Source organism: Syzygium oleosum, unplaced genomic scaffold (assembly GCF_021117445.2).
Source record: "Syzygium oleosum isolate NSW1041296 unplaced genomic scaffold, Sole_v2.1 Sole_v2.66, whole genome shotgun sequence".
NCBI classification, from domain to species: domain Eukaryota; kingdom Viridiplantae; phylum Streptophyta; class Magnoliopsida; order Myrtales; family Myrtaceae; genus Syzygium; species Syzygium oleosum.
The window spans coordinates 145,001-160,197 of NW_026607550.1; the positions used below are offsets into that span (position 1 = coordinate 145,001).

General features: G+C 31.1%; 1 protein-coding gene across 1 annotated transcript in view; it reads left to right on the forward strand.

Annotated features, from left to right (window-relative positions):
- LOC115663148 (uncharacterized mitochondrial protein AtMg00370-like) overlaps window positions 1-3,076 on the forward strand; it is a 4,904-nt gene extending 1,828 nt beyond the window's left edge. The window contains exon 1 of the mRNA XM_056308055.1: window positions 1-3,076. This exon is cut by the window's left edge and continues 1,828 nt beyond it. The gene's annotated coding sequence lies outside the window, so the exon portion shown is untranslated.
- The last annotated feature ends 12,121 nt before the right edge of the window (window positions 3,077-15,197 follow it).

The following is a 15,197-nucleotide window of genomic DNA, read 5'->3' on the forward strand; positions in this document are numbered from 1 at the left end:
AAATGCGGTTAATCCTGCTGTAGAACAAGCTATTATTGCGAAAATAGGTGAATACAACCAACTAGCATTAAGAATTTCATCTTTGGACCAAAAACAAGCAAGGGGGGGAATACCACAAAGAGAAAGTGTACCTACTAAAAAAGCATTTTTTGTAATTGGTACATGCTTTTTTAAACCTCCCATAAGAACCATATTCTGACTTTTATCTGGAGAATATCCAACAATAGCTTCCATTGAATGAATAATAGATCCGGATCCTAAAAACAACAATGCTTTCGAATAAGCATGAGTAATCAAATGAAATAAAGCGGCTCGATAAGACCCCATACCTAGAGCTAACATCATATAACCCAATTGAGACATTGTAGAATAAGCTAAACCTCTTTTAATATCTTTTTGAGCAAGAGCTAAAGTAGCTCCTAATAATACTGTTATTATACCTATTAAAGATATGAAATTCATTATGTAAGGTATGATTATAAAAAGAGGAAGAAGTCGAGCTACAAGAAAAATGCCCGCTGCTACCATAGTAGCGGCATGTATAAGAGCCGAAATAGGAGTAGGGCCTTCCATGGCATCAGGTAACCATACATGAAAGGGGAATTGTGCCGATTTAGCAACTGCACCGGCAAATAAAAGAAAGGCACACAAAGTAAGAAATAAAAAAGGAACCTCATTATTAGAAATCAAGTTATTGAATATTTGGAACAAATCCCGAAATTCAAAACTACCGGTTATCCAATAAAGACCTAAAATTCCTAATAATAAACCAAAATCGCCTACACGATTCGTTACAAACGCTTTTTGGCAAGCAGTCGCCGCACTAGGTCGTGTGAACCAAAAACCTATTAATAGATAAGAACACATTCCAACTAATTCCCAAAAAATATAAATTTGGATCAAATTCGAACTAGTAACTAATCCCAACATGGAAGTATTGAAAAAACTCATAGAAGCAAAAAATCGCAAATATCCTTGATCATGAGACATATAATTGTCACTATAAAAAAGAACCAAAATTCCAACAGTAGTAATTAATATTAACATAATAAAAGTAAGTGGATCGATTAAGTGACCGAACTCTAAAGAAAAATCATTATTAATGGTCCAAGACCATACATATTGATAGATAAAACTTCTATTTATTTGCTGAATAGATAGATAGACCGAAAGTATCATAACTATACTTAACAATAAAATACTAGGAAAAGCCCACATACGGCGAAGATTTTTTGTTGCCGTTGGAAAAAGGAGAAGTCCCACTCCTATTAACATAGGAACTGGAAGTGGAATGAAGGGGATAATCCATGAATATTGATATGTATATTCCATAAAAAAACCTTTTTATTTTTAATTAATTCTTTCTAATTCACCGGCTCTTATATCTTTTTATAGGTTCAATAAAAAATCAAGATATGGAAAACTTAAATAGACTTTTCTATTCCTAATTATTCTGAATCTTTCTTCTTTACCCAATACTTCAAATATTCAAATCAAGAAGTTCGAATTGGTCAAATGATATGAATATGATCAAGTTACTATTTATATTTAAAATGAAATAACACACTAATTCATTTTATTAATATTGAATATTAAGTAAGATTTTTAGGAAAATGCAGAAAAAATTCAATTATTATTACGTATTACGATAATTTATATCCATAGAGCAAATAATTATACCAAAATAGAGTAGTTAATACATTACTTTATTTTGATAGAAATAATAGGATGATCCATATCAAAACTGGCCCCCCAAAAAAAGAACTAGTTCTTTTTTTTTTTAGTTCGTTTATTCATAATCATTAACTAATTCATGGTAGAACTGATTATTTTCCATTCGAATAAAAGACATTTCTTTTTCTTTGTAGAAAACGCTAGAATATCCCACACTTTTGTTTCAATACCAGGGAGAAGAAATAGACTTAAAAGAAAAGACGAAATTACTAAGATGACTTTTAGAAAATCATGTATCCTTTGATTAACTACTAGTTTAATTCGAATTTGAAAATCAAAAAAATGTGTACTCGCTCTTTTCTTTTTCTTTTGAGCTTGACCAACTAATAAAAAACTACAGTAATTTAAAGAATTTGGAATTTGTTAGGTAAGGATTGGTTTTTTTGAACTTTTTGGTGTATTTTGTTACATGTATAAATAGAGCATGACGAAAATAGACAGAGATATAAAAAAAAAGAAAAAATGGAATTGTTTGACCAATAGATGTCTTTCACATTCAACTAGAGAAATGAATAACTTTTTCAAATTTTTCATGGCAGTTCCAAAAAAACGTACTTCTATCTCAAAAAAACGTATTCGTAAAAACATTTGGAAAAGGAAGGTATATTGGACAGCGTTGAAAGCTTTTTCCTTAGCGAAGTCTCTTTCTACCGGGAATTCAAAAAGCTTTTTTGTGCGACAATTAAATAGTCAAACACTCGATTAAATAATCTTAATCTGAAAATGGTACTTTTTTTTTTTTTAAAAAAGATACAAGGTTTCACTTTTTTTTGAATATGTTTTATCCGGTGGGGATTCTTATTTTCCTCATCGGTACACTTATCTGTCATATCATAATAAATAATTAAATTACAAAAAAAGTTTTTTGTTAGACAAGATGTTCAGTTCAGGCCAATATCGAATTAGTTTTCGAAATCCTAAATAAAATTCTTTACAGGACGAAAAACCAACCTAAGGGTTAATACAAAGTTCTACAAATTACAAATAGTTAAATAAAAAAATTGGGAATGTCACACTGTACTGTGATCCATAAAAAGACTTTTTTTGTTCATTGATAAAAAAAAGTGAATCTAAGATTCATAAAATCAGATAAATGATAAATGAATTTTAAAATTCAAAAATGAAAAATAACTTTTTTTTTGAGTTCTATCTTTATCCTTGGATTGAAGTCATAACTATTTAGTTACAAGATCTCAATTTTAGGCGAGCATAAACGACGAAAACGTCTCTGTTAAATAAAAAACGGACACCTTCCATTTTAATTCAAAAATGAAATAAAATGATAATAAAGATTTTTATGGGGAACGCTTCAATCCATATTGAAACGAAATGAGTTCTTTCTCATCACTTTGAATGAAAATGAAAGAAAAAAAATATTGAATTGAATTGACTCCTTCAATCTCGACGATTAAATAATAATAGATTATTATTATTTTGAGTACGCCGCTATGGTGAAATCGGTAGACACGCTGCTCTTAGGAAGCAGTGCTAGAGCATCTCGGTTCGAGTCCGAGTGGCGGCATGGCATCTTCTAAAACAAATAGAATAAGTCCTATAATAAATTCAATTCCTGATTTCAATTCCGTAGAATTGGTTTACCCCACTTTTTCATTTTAATTAAATTAAAAAATTTTTATGATATTTTCCACTTTAGAACATATATTAACTCATATATCCTTTTCGATCGTTTCAATTGTAATTACAATTTTTTTGATAAGCTTATCGGTCGATGAAATCGTAGGACTATATGATTCGTCAGAAAAAGGCATGATAGCTACTTTTTTCTGTATAACAGGATTATTAGTCACTCGTTGGATTTATTCGGGACATTTCCCGTTAAGTGATTTATATGAATCATTAATTTTTCTTTCATGGAGTTTCTCCATTATTCATATGGTTCCGTATTTTAAAAAACATAAAAATTATTTAAGCGCAATAACCGCGCCAAGTACTATTTTTACCCAAGGCTTTGCTACTTCAGGTCTTTTAACTGAAATGCATCAATCCGAAATAGTAGTACCTGCTCTCCAATCCCAATGGTTAATGATGCATGTAAGTATGATGATATTGGGCTACGCAGCTCTTTTATGGGGATCATTATTATCAGTAGCTCTCTTAGTCATTACATTGCGAAAAGCCATAAGGATTTTTAGTAAAAAAAACAATTTTTTAAATGAGTCATTTTCCTTTGTCGAGATCCAATACATGAATGAAAGAAGCAATGTTTTACTAAACACTTCTTTTTTTTCTTCTCGAAATTATTACAGGGCTCAACTGATTCAACAATTAGATCAGTGGAGTTATCGTATTATTAGTCTCGGGTTTATCTTTTTAACCATAGGTATTCTTTCGGGAGCAGTATGGGCTAATGAGGCATGGGGATCATATTGGAATTGGGACCCAAAGGAAACTTGGGCATTTATTACTTGGACCCTATTTGCGATTTATTTACATACTCGAACAAATAAAAATTGGGAAAGTTTAAATTGCGCAATTGTGGCTTCTATGGGCTTTCTTATAATTTGGATATGCTATTTTGGGGTCAATTTATTAGGAATAGGATTACATAGTTATGGTTCATTTAATTTACATTAAGATCTAATTAAATTAAAAAAAATCCCGACAAATACAAACATAGAACAAGCCTATATAGAAATAGAATATAAAAATAAGTAAGAATAGAAGATAAGAAAACTTCCTACTTCATGTAGGCTGTCGAGAACCATTTGAATCACTACAATACTTGATTCAAAAGGTTCTCATAAAGACCAAAAATATCTGTTTACAATTCCAATTTTTTTTTTACTTAAGAGAAAAAAGACTTTTTTTTTCATTGTACAACGAACAATATTAAAAATAATAATAGGATTCTTTTTTTATTTTTTCTTTTATTGATGAAAACTATTGATAAAAATAATTAGATATAATAGCTTCGACCTTGTCAACAGATAGTGAGAGAACGAAATCTGGATAAATACCAATAGCTATTATTGGTAGAAGGATAGAGATCGAAACAAATAACTCTCGCGGCCCAGAATCAAAAAAATAAGAGTTTGGAACATTAAATAACTTGTATCCATAGAACATTTGGCGTAACATAGATAATAAATAAATAGGAGTTAATATCATTCCAATTGCCATTACAAAAGTAATTAGTATTTTTGGCATTAAAAGATATTTTTGGCTGTTAATTATTCCAAAAAATACTATCAATTCTGCAAGAAAACCACTCATACCCGGTAATGCAAGGGAAGCCATTGATAAGATACTGAACATCGTGAATATTTTTGGAAGGTGGATAGCCATTCCACCCATTTCGTCGAGATAAACAAGACGTATTCTATCATAACTCGTTCCTGCCAAGAAAAAAAGAGCAGCGCCGATAAATCCATGAGAGATTATTTGTAAAATGGCTCCATTGAGTCCCGTATCAGTTATCGAGCCAATTCCAATAATTATGAAACCCATATGAGATACAGAGGAATAGGCTATTCTTTTTTTTAAATTACGTTGACCAGGAGATGTTAAAGCTGCATAGATTATTTGGATTGCGCCTACTATAATCAACCAGGGAGAAAATATAGAATGAGCATGAGGTAATAATTCCATATTGATCCGAACCAACCCATATGCTCCCATTTTTAATAAAATTCCGGCTAGAAGCATACAAGTACTATAATGTGCCTCTCCATGGGTGTCTGGTAACCATGTATGTAAGGGTATAATCGGTAATTTAACAGCAAAAGCAATAAAAAATCCAATATAGAATATTATTTCCAGTCCCACCGGATACGATTGATTAGCTAATGTTTCCAAATTTAATATTGGTTCGTTGGAACCATATAAACCAATACCCAGAACCCCTATTAATAGAAAAATGGAACCTCCCGCAGTGTACAAAATAAATTTTGTAGCGGAATACAGACGTTTCTTTCCCCCCCACATCAATAGAAGTAGATAAATGGGAATTAATTCTAACTCCCACATAATGAAAAAAAGTAAAAGGTCTCGAGAAGAAAATGATCCTATTTGACCGCTGTACATTGCTAACATCAGGAAATGGAATAATCGGGAATCTCGAGTAACTGGCCGAGCCGCTAAAGTAGCTAAAGTGGTGATAAATCCCGTCAGTAAAATAGGTCCTATAGAAAGTCCATCTATTCCCAATCTCCAGTAAAAATAAAAAAAATTAATCCATTTATAATCCTCTGTTAGTTGGGTTAATGGATCGTTCAATTGGAAATGATAACAGAATGTATAGGTAGTTAAAAGGAGCTCTAAAATAGATATGCATATAGTATACCACCTTATTACCTTATTTCCTCTATGAGGTAGAAAGAAAATTAAAGAACCTGCGAATATCGGCAAAAGTACAATTATTGTTAACCAAGGAAAATAATTCGTGGTAAAGACAAGATACACTTGGACAAAAAAAACCCGTACTCGATAAAGAAAAAAGAATAATATATTATCTATTTTGAGCACGGGTTTTTGTCGGTAAAAAAAAATCAATTGTATTCAAAATGTATTTACGTGGTTTTTTCCGGAACGTATTAATACGCTAGACCCATGCTTCGAGTTGTTTCATGCCATAAATAAACTCGAACGCTCAAAAAATCCGTTGGACAGGCGGATTCACATCTCTTACAACCGACACAGTCCTCTGTTCTTGGAGCAGAAGCAATTTGCTTAGCTTTACATCCATCCCACGGTATCATTTCTAATACATCTGTTGGGCAGGCTCGCACACATTGAGTACATCCTATACATGTATCATAAATCTTTACTGAATGTGACATCGGATCTATAAGTTTTTGAATGTCATCAATTTTCAATCTAGTAAACTTGTAAATGTATCATATATTTAGACACTAGATGAATCAATGGATTTTAACATAATTTTTCTAATCAATCGAATTCCGGATCGAGTAATGAGATCGGCCCAAGATGCTTTGATTTCTTACGTTTTTATCAAACCTGCGTATTATACATGCTAATTTGAATTGATGAATATTCTAATTTCTATAATTAATAATATATAAATATAATTAATTAATACTACTTATTTATTCATTTATTTAACAAATTCGATTGATTGATACGAGTTGATTTTCTGTTACGATAAATTGACGAAACAATAGCTAACCCAATAGCTGCTTCGGCGGCTGCAATAGCTATAACAAAAATGGAGAAAATATCTCCTTTTAATTGTCGACTATCAAAAAAATCTGAAAATGTTACGAAATTTATATTAACCGCATTGAGGATAAGTTCAAGACACATAAGGGCCCTAACCATATTTCGACTCGTGATCAATCCATAGATACCAATAGAAAATAAATAGGCACTCAAAACAAGTACATGTTCGAGTATCATTGACCAGCTCCTTATTAATTTTGATTCATTTCAATATGAACAAGAATTCAACTTATTGAATTGACTATAATATAACAAGTACAAAACAAAGGAATAGATTGATATTTGGTAATGTATCAAAATAAAGAATTTATATTTTATACATGAACAGTTTTCAAATAGAATTGAATAGAAATGGATTTGATAACAGAAAACAAAGTTGAATTTTGATTGCTATTAATAGTTATAAAGATTTATCATTGACGAGCAACAGCAATTGCACCTATCAAAGCAACTAAAAGAATTATGGAAATGAGTTCAAATGGAAGAAAAAAATCTGTTGATAAATGAATTCCGATTTGTTGACTATTACCTATCAAATCTTGCTCGATAATCTGGTTTGACTTTGTCGTCCAGATAATCCCGTACCAAGACGTATCTAAAATAGTAGTCATTAGTGAAACAAAAATACTTGTACAAACCAACGAAGTAATCCCATCTCCAACAGTCCAAAGATTCAAATCTTTGTAATATTCTGAACCATTCATGAACATCACAGCAAATAGAATTAAAACGTTTATAGCTCCTACATAAATAAGGAGCTGCGCAGCCGCTACAAAGTGGGAGTTTGATAGAATATAAAATAAGGATATACAAACAAGAACCAATCCCAAGGAAAAGGCAGAATAAATTGGATTGGTAAGTAATACCACTCCTAGACTTCCTAATATAAGACCTGATCCCAGAAAAACTAAAAGAAAATCATGTATTGGTCCAGGCAAATCCATTATTATATGTAAAAGAGAAATAAATTGAAATGTTTTTCATGATTTTATTGACCCGACAAGGAATTTTTTTAGGATATGCTCCTAATTTCATTTAATTCAAATCGAATGGATTTAAAATGGGTCTAGGTCCAATTAGTGGACCAATATAATATGGTTTTCTCTTTACCCAAAAGATTTACACCAAAGAAAAGGGTAATTTAGCTCAAAACTCAAATTATATTATTAGATTCCATTTTCAATCCAACTTTAATCGCACTTCTTGCCAACGAATCAACAGTTAATTGGAATTTCTAGTTATTAACTAACAAAAAAAAATAAAGAACTCATTCCTGTAGATTAGATCAAATTGAACCTTACTAATTGGTGGAGATTCCTCTTTAATCAAAGGGTTTTAACATTTTTTTTTTTATTTTTGAGGCGAATTCGAAATTGTTCGAATTGTATAATCGTTAATTACTGACATTGGTAAACGACCCAAAGCGATTTGATTATAATTCAATTCGTGACGATCATAAGTAGAAAGTTCATATTCTTCAGTCATTGATAAACAATTTGTTGGACAATACTCAACACAGTTACCACAAAAAATACAAATTCCGAAATCAATACTGTAATTAAGCAAGCGTTTCTTTCGTATACCAGTTTCCAATTTCCAATCAACAACAGGTAGATCTATAGGACATACACGAACACATACTTCACAAGCAATGCATTTATCAAATTCAAAATGGATTCGGCCGCGGAAACGCTCGGATGTAATTAATTTTTCATAAGGATATTGAATAGTTACAGGTAAACGATTTGCGTGGGATAAGGTAATGATGAACCCTTGACCAATGTACCTTGCAGCTCGTACTGTTTGTTGACCGTAATTCATGAACCCAGTTACCATAGGGAACATATCGTAAAGATCTATGAATAATTTTATGTTTGTTTCTTTCTCTTGTTTGCTATTTGAGAGAAGTCGTAAATCTAGAATATCCTATTCCTTTTTCTTTCCTTTACAATGAAAGGAGTTGGAAAGAAGTTGTTAATAATAGATTACCGAGAGAAATGGGTAAAAGAAATTTCCATCCAAGATTTAATAATTGGTCTATTCTTAGTCTAGGTAAAGTCCATCTTGTTGTGATAGAAATAAACAAGAACAAATAAGTTTTAGCTAATGTAATAAAAATACCAATTGTCGTTCCAAAGACGCTACCTACTTTATTTATTTCAAATAGCTCAGAAACGAATATGTAAGGAATAGAGATATTCCAACCTCCTAAGTAAAGAACTGTTACAAATAACGAAGAAACTAATAGATTTAGATAGGAAGCAACGTAAAATAACCCAAATTTGATACCCGAATATTCGGTTTGATAACCTGCTACTAATTCTTCCTCTGCTTCTGGTAAATCAAAAGGTAATCTCTCAGATTCTGCTAGGGAAGAAATTAGAAAAATGAAAAACCCTATAGGTTGACGCCACAAATTCCATCCCCAAAAACCATATTTGGACTGGGCCTCAACTATATCAACTGTACTTGAACTGTTAGATAATCATAGTCGATGATAACATCACTGTTCCCATCGCTATTCCAGAACCGTACGTGAGATTTTCACCTCATACGGCTCCTCGAGGGCCATCAATAAATCTAAGGACCGAATTGATATTATTTATATTGATATGTTTGTAGTATAATAAATACTATATATCGATTCGAAATGAAATATATATTCTATATAGATAGAGTCAAAACCTATCGGAAGGTCCTGAATTAGACCAATGGAATTCTGTCTGCTATAATAATAACTAAAAAAGCACTTCTGAATTGATCTCATCCTTTAATAATTTGAATTTTTATTTGTTGAGTAATAACTTAATCCTTCAATAAAATACTCTTTGTAGAAATAGCAATAGATATTTCAACCCATTCTTTTTGATTACGAAAAAAAAATTATACATTAGTTCCTGAATAATGCCACGTTATCCCTATTAATAGAGGAAATAAGAAAAAGATCTTTTTTTTTCGTTCCTATTCTTCTTTTTGAAAAAAAATAAGGGGGGGTTTCAAAAAAAGGATTATTTCGTTCCTGATAGTCATTTTTGAATCTGTGGATAGGAGTATACTCTGAATCGGAATCGTGGGTAGTACTGCTTGATCATTTCTACTAACTTAAAGCCCCAATTACTATTCTTTTTATGTTATGTAAAAATTCCTTTTGGATAATTTACATAAAAAATCTCCATTACTAATCCTTTATGTATTTTGGTGTTCCTAACCATCCACTGATTTTTGCTCAATCACCCGTTATGGTAATACATAGAAACGATAGTGAAAACTCTATGTGGTTGATCTTTTGAGTTGAACCCGCTTCAAGCCAGGATGACTAATCAACCAATCTTGGGGTAAAAGTCTTGCTTCTATTTACTTTTTTTTTATTCTTGTACGTAGGAAATGAGACTCAATCTTTTTACTGCTAATTTCTAAGCTGTTTTCTTTCACTCATACAACTATCTGATTTAGGTCATCAAACTGAATGATGAATAAAAAAAGGAGATATCTATTCAATTTCTTTTCGAAAAAGAAAGGAATAAAGAAAAGTTTCTGTTTTAACGAATCGCACGTAGAGATATTGATAACACACAAAGGGTTAATGGTATTTCATAACTAATCGATTGAGCAGCGGCTCGTAGACCACCTAAAAAAGAATATTTATTATTTGATCCATATCCTGACATAAGGAGTCCAATAGGAGCAATACTGGAAATGGCAATCCATAAAAAAACACCGATATTGAGATCAGATAAAACAAGGTGATAACTAAAAGGAATTACTGAATAACTTAGTAAAATTGATATAACTGCTATGGATGGTCCTATACTGAATAAACGAGTATCTCCTCTAGATGGAAAAAGATTCTCTTTGAAAATAAGTTTTGTCCCATCTGCTAAAGCTTGAAGAATTCCCCAAGGACCGGCGTATTCGGGACCAATACGTTGTTGTATTCCTGCAGATATTTCTCTTTCTAACCACACAATTACGAGTACACCTATTGTGATTCCCAATACAAGAGTCAAAATAGGGAAAAACATCCCTATGATTCCATAGACTTCTTTTAAAGATTCCAATCTAGAAAAAGAATTTATATCTTGTACTTCTGTTGTATCAATTATCATTTTAACGATCAACTTCTCCCATAATGATATCTATGCTACCTAGTATTGTCATAATATCGGCCAATTTCATTCTTTTAACTAACTGAGGAAGAATTTGCAAATTGATAAAACCAGGTGGACGAATTTTCCACCTCCAAGGAAAACCACTCTGATCTCCTATTAAAAAAATTCCCAATTCTCCCTTTGGGGCTTCAACTCTTACATAAAGTTCTTGCTTCGGTAATTCAAAAGTAGGAGAAGGTTTTTTACTAATGAATCGATATTCAAAATCATTCCATTCTGGATCCCTTTCTCTAGCAAAGAATCGGGTTTCTAAATTCTCATAGGGTCCCCCTGGAATTCCTTCCAGAGCCTGTTGAATAATTTTTATCGATTCCCTCATTTCAGCGATTCGGACTAAATAGCGAGCTAATGAATCTCCTTCTTTTTGCCAATGGATTTCCCAATCCAATTCGTCGTAACATTCATAATGATCAACTTTACGAAGATCCCATTGGATTCCGGAAGCTCGTAGCATTGGTCCCGATAAACCCCAATTTATTGCTTCTTCTGGACCAATAATGCCTACCCCCTCAACTCGTTCTAAAAAAATAGGATTTCGCATAATAAGTTTTTGATATTCAGAAACCGCTGTTAAAAAATAATCACAGAAATCCAAACATTTATCTATCCATCCATAAGGTAGATCGGCCGCTACTCCTCCGATACGAAAATAATTATGCATCATTCTCATACCGGTGGAAGCTTCGAATAGATCATATACTAATTCTCTTTCTCTGAAAATATAGAAAAAAGGAGTCTGTGCACCAATATCTGCCATAAAGGGGCCAAGCCATAACAGATGAGAAGCTATACGACTCAACTCTAACATAATTACTCTGATATAACTGGCTCTCTTAGGTACTTGAATGTTTCCCAACTGTTCTGGTCCATTTACGGTTATTGCTTCTGTGAACATAGTAGCTAAATAATCCCAACGTGTTACATAAGGCAGATATTGTATAACTGTTCGATTTTCCGCAATTTTTTCCATTCCTCTGTGTAAATAACCCAATATTGGTTCACAATCAATAACATCTTCGCCATCTAGAGTAAGGATGAGCCGAAGAACACCATGCATTGATGGGTGGTGAGGTCCCATATTGACTATCATGAGGTCTTTTCTTGTAGTTGTTACATTCATAGGTTATTCCTCGATTCATTCTTTCATGAATTGCTGAAAATGAAAAGAAGTTCATTAAAATTCAAGATCTAATAAAAAAATAAAATAATTCAAATTCCTTTTTCAATTAACGAGTTTTTGATTCCCGAATATCCAGCTGACTAATTAATTCTTTATAACGTACTCTATTTTTCTTTGACAAATAAGAGAGCAGTCGTTGGCGTTTTCCCAGGATTTTACGTAGACCTCTCTGAGATAAATAGTCTTTTCTGTGCAATTCCAAATGTGAAGTCAGTCTTCGTATCTTATTGGTGAAATGAAATACTTGAAATTCAACGGACCCCCTGTTTTCTTCTTTTTCTTCTTGTGAAATAACTGAAATGAATGAATTTTTTACCATAAAACGGATTTTCTATCCTCTTTTTTTTTAATGGATTTTACTGATCAGTAAGAATAATGCTAGTCATTTTAATTTGGTATACACAATAATCTTAATTTCTTTATGAACTCCTAATTTTATCAAATAAAATTAATCAATCCAATTTTCTTTTCAATTTTATTCGTATAGGAATAGGAATATGAAAATTCGTATAGGAATAGGAAAGGATGATATATTTCTACATTTAGAAAAGATACAAAATTTTGTAATAATAAAATAAAATAAAAAATAAGAAGATTCCGTTAATCATTTATAGATCTATTGGATATTGATACATGCATTGAATTCGTAGTCATGTATCAGACTGGAAGGTAAGACAATACATGGGTGCAACTATTTGTTTCATATACCATACATATATGGTACAGAATATATATGAAAAACGCATAATTAACAAATTTGCAATCGTGGATACATATTTATCCTTATCATACTGAAGCGGCTCCCATTATTGGTATCAAACCAATATCGATTCATACAAGATAAATCTTCTAATTGAGAATTAGGCCAAAGAACGAACTTTAATTTAATTAGTTTCTTTTTATCAAAATGTTTTCTTTTATCCAAAACAAAGTTTTTTACGTTGTTGCAAAATACTGGATTTTTATGAATACCATCTCTCTTCCGTGAATTGAAACAAATTAGAATTCTTAATTCTTTACGTCCTTTAGTGGATAAAACTTTTTCGGGAACAAAGAACAAATCATAATGATTTTTGTATCTATTTTCAGCCATTCTTTGATGTCTTTCAATGGATTTATCCAAATTAATCTTAGCAATATAGCTTTTTTCTCGGTATCTTTGATTAATTTGGGGCTTACTCTTATGAACCAATGAAATATTTAGACTTTGGTACATAATAAATTGTCCGTCATTTTTTATAGACAAACGAACTGGTTCGATAATTAATATACCCTTTTTCATTAATTCTGTAAGAGTTAAATCCTTTTGAATCATCAGAATATCTAAACTCATTTCTCCCCTTTGAATAGAGGATATAGCAATTTCTCTTGGATTTATCAGTCTAAGTAGGAGACAATATACTTTGATATTATTGATCATTCTTTGATTTAAAGAATCATCCCATCTCAATTGAAAACGTAAATACCTTTTTAGGAAGAAATCAAGTTCTGCTTCCGTGTTGCTCTTATATTGCTTTTTCTTTATACGTTTTTTCATATCTGAGCTTGCATAATCTTCTTCAATAGCTTTTTCTTGGTTTGAGAGAAGTGATCCAAGGTTCGCTTGATTTTGTGCATCTGATTCAAGATTATCTCGACTTGCGGATTCTTTTTCTTCTTGATTTCGATTCTCTAATTCAATCGATTTTTTTTCATTCGAAAATAGAAAAAGATTCCTTTTGTTCTTTCTAGTGATGTTTTTATTTTCACTACCATTTTCATTAAAATTTAAAAGAAGTAGTTGGATTGGTATGATCCACGGTCTCATAATATATGTATTATAAAGCAGCACAAATTCTGGAAAGAACCAAAGTTTCAGATTCGATATGGGACGACTTAGTATTTCTTCATTCATTCCGATCCAATCAAAAAGGTCTTTTTTTTTGTTGGATGCCGTAATTCCTCTATTTTGGGAAATTTTAAGATAAAAAAGACCTTTTTGATCCATTTTATCAATTATTTGATAATTATTAATCCCAGTCTTAGTATTTTTATTACCATTGGTATCGATATCGATCCAGGACTCAATATCGACTTTATTTCGAAGACAAAAATCGAAAATTCTCCAATCAAAATATTTTCTATCTGTAAATTTATCCAGATTCATAATAGCATCATCTTCTAAATTAATAGGAATAATACCTCCTGTCATATCAACGAATTTACCCTTTTTATATATCTTATTGTAATTATAACAAATCTCTTGTTTATTATTTAAACGTAATGGTGATACAGAAATATGTGAATCCTTCTTATTTTCATAATTAATCGATTTATATGAAAAAAGGTCATATTTATAGTATTGTTGAAAGTTATATTTTGAATTTGATTCAAAATCATTTAATTTTTTGTAATTAATTAATATTAATCGATCTTTTTCATCTGAATGCTTTTTGTTTAAATCTTTATTTTGCACTATACGGGTTTGATTGAATCTATTTCGCCATTTGTGTGGTACTAATCGATACCATCTAATCGGAGATAAATCATATTGATAATGAACCCTTAACCAGTTTTTCCATTGAATCATTCCCGAATTCCAAATATTTTTATGTTTTAATTCAGAATGAAAAATTCCTTGTGTTTCAAAATAATCCTTTATTTTATTCTTAAGAAAAAGAGATGTTCCGTGATATTGATATTGAAGGACATATCTTAACTTATACAAGTTACGAATTTGCGTTTGATATAATTGGTAAAATACATATGCTTGTGAGAATGAGGATAAAAAAATCTTTGATTTTTTATTACTAATATCCGAAATTGATTTTTTTATAGTCCAAATAAAACGAATTGTATTTTTATTTCTTTTATCAAATTTTTCTTTATTTCTTTCATTATTGTAAATGTATTTATCAATCATTTTTTTTGAATTA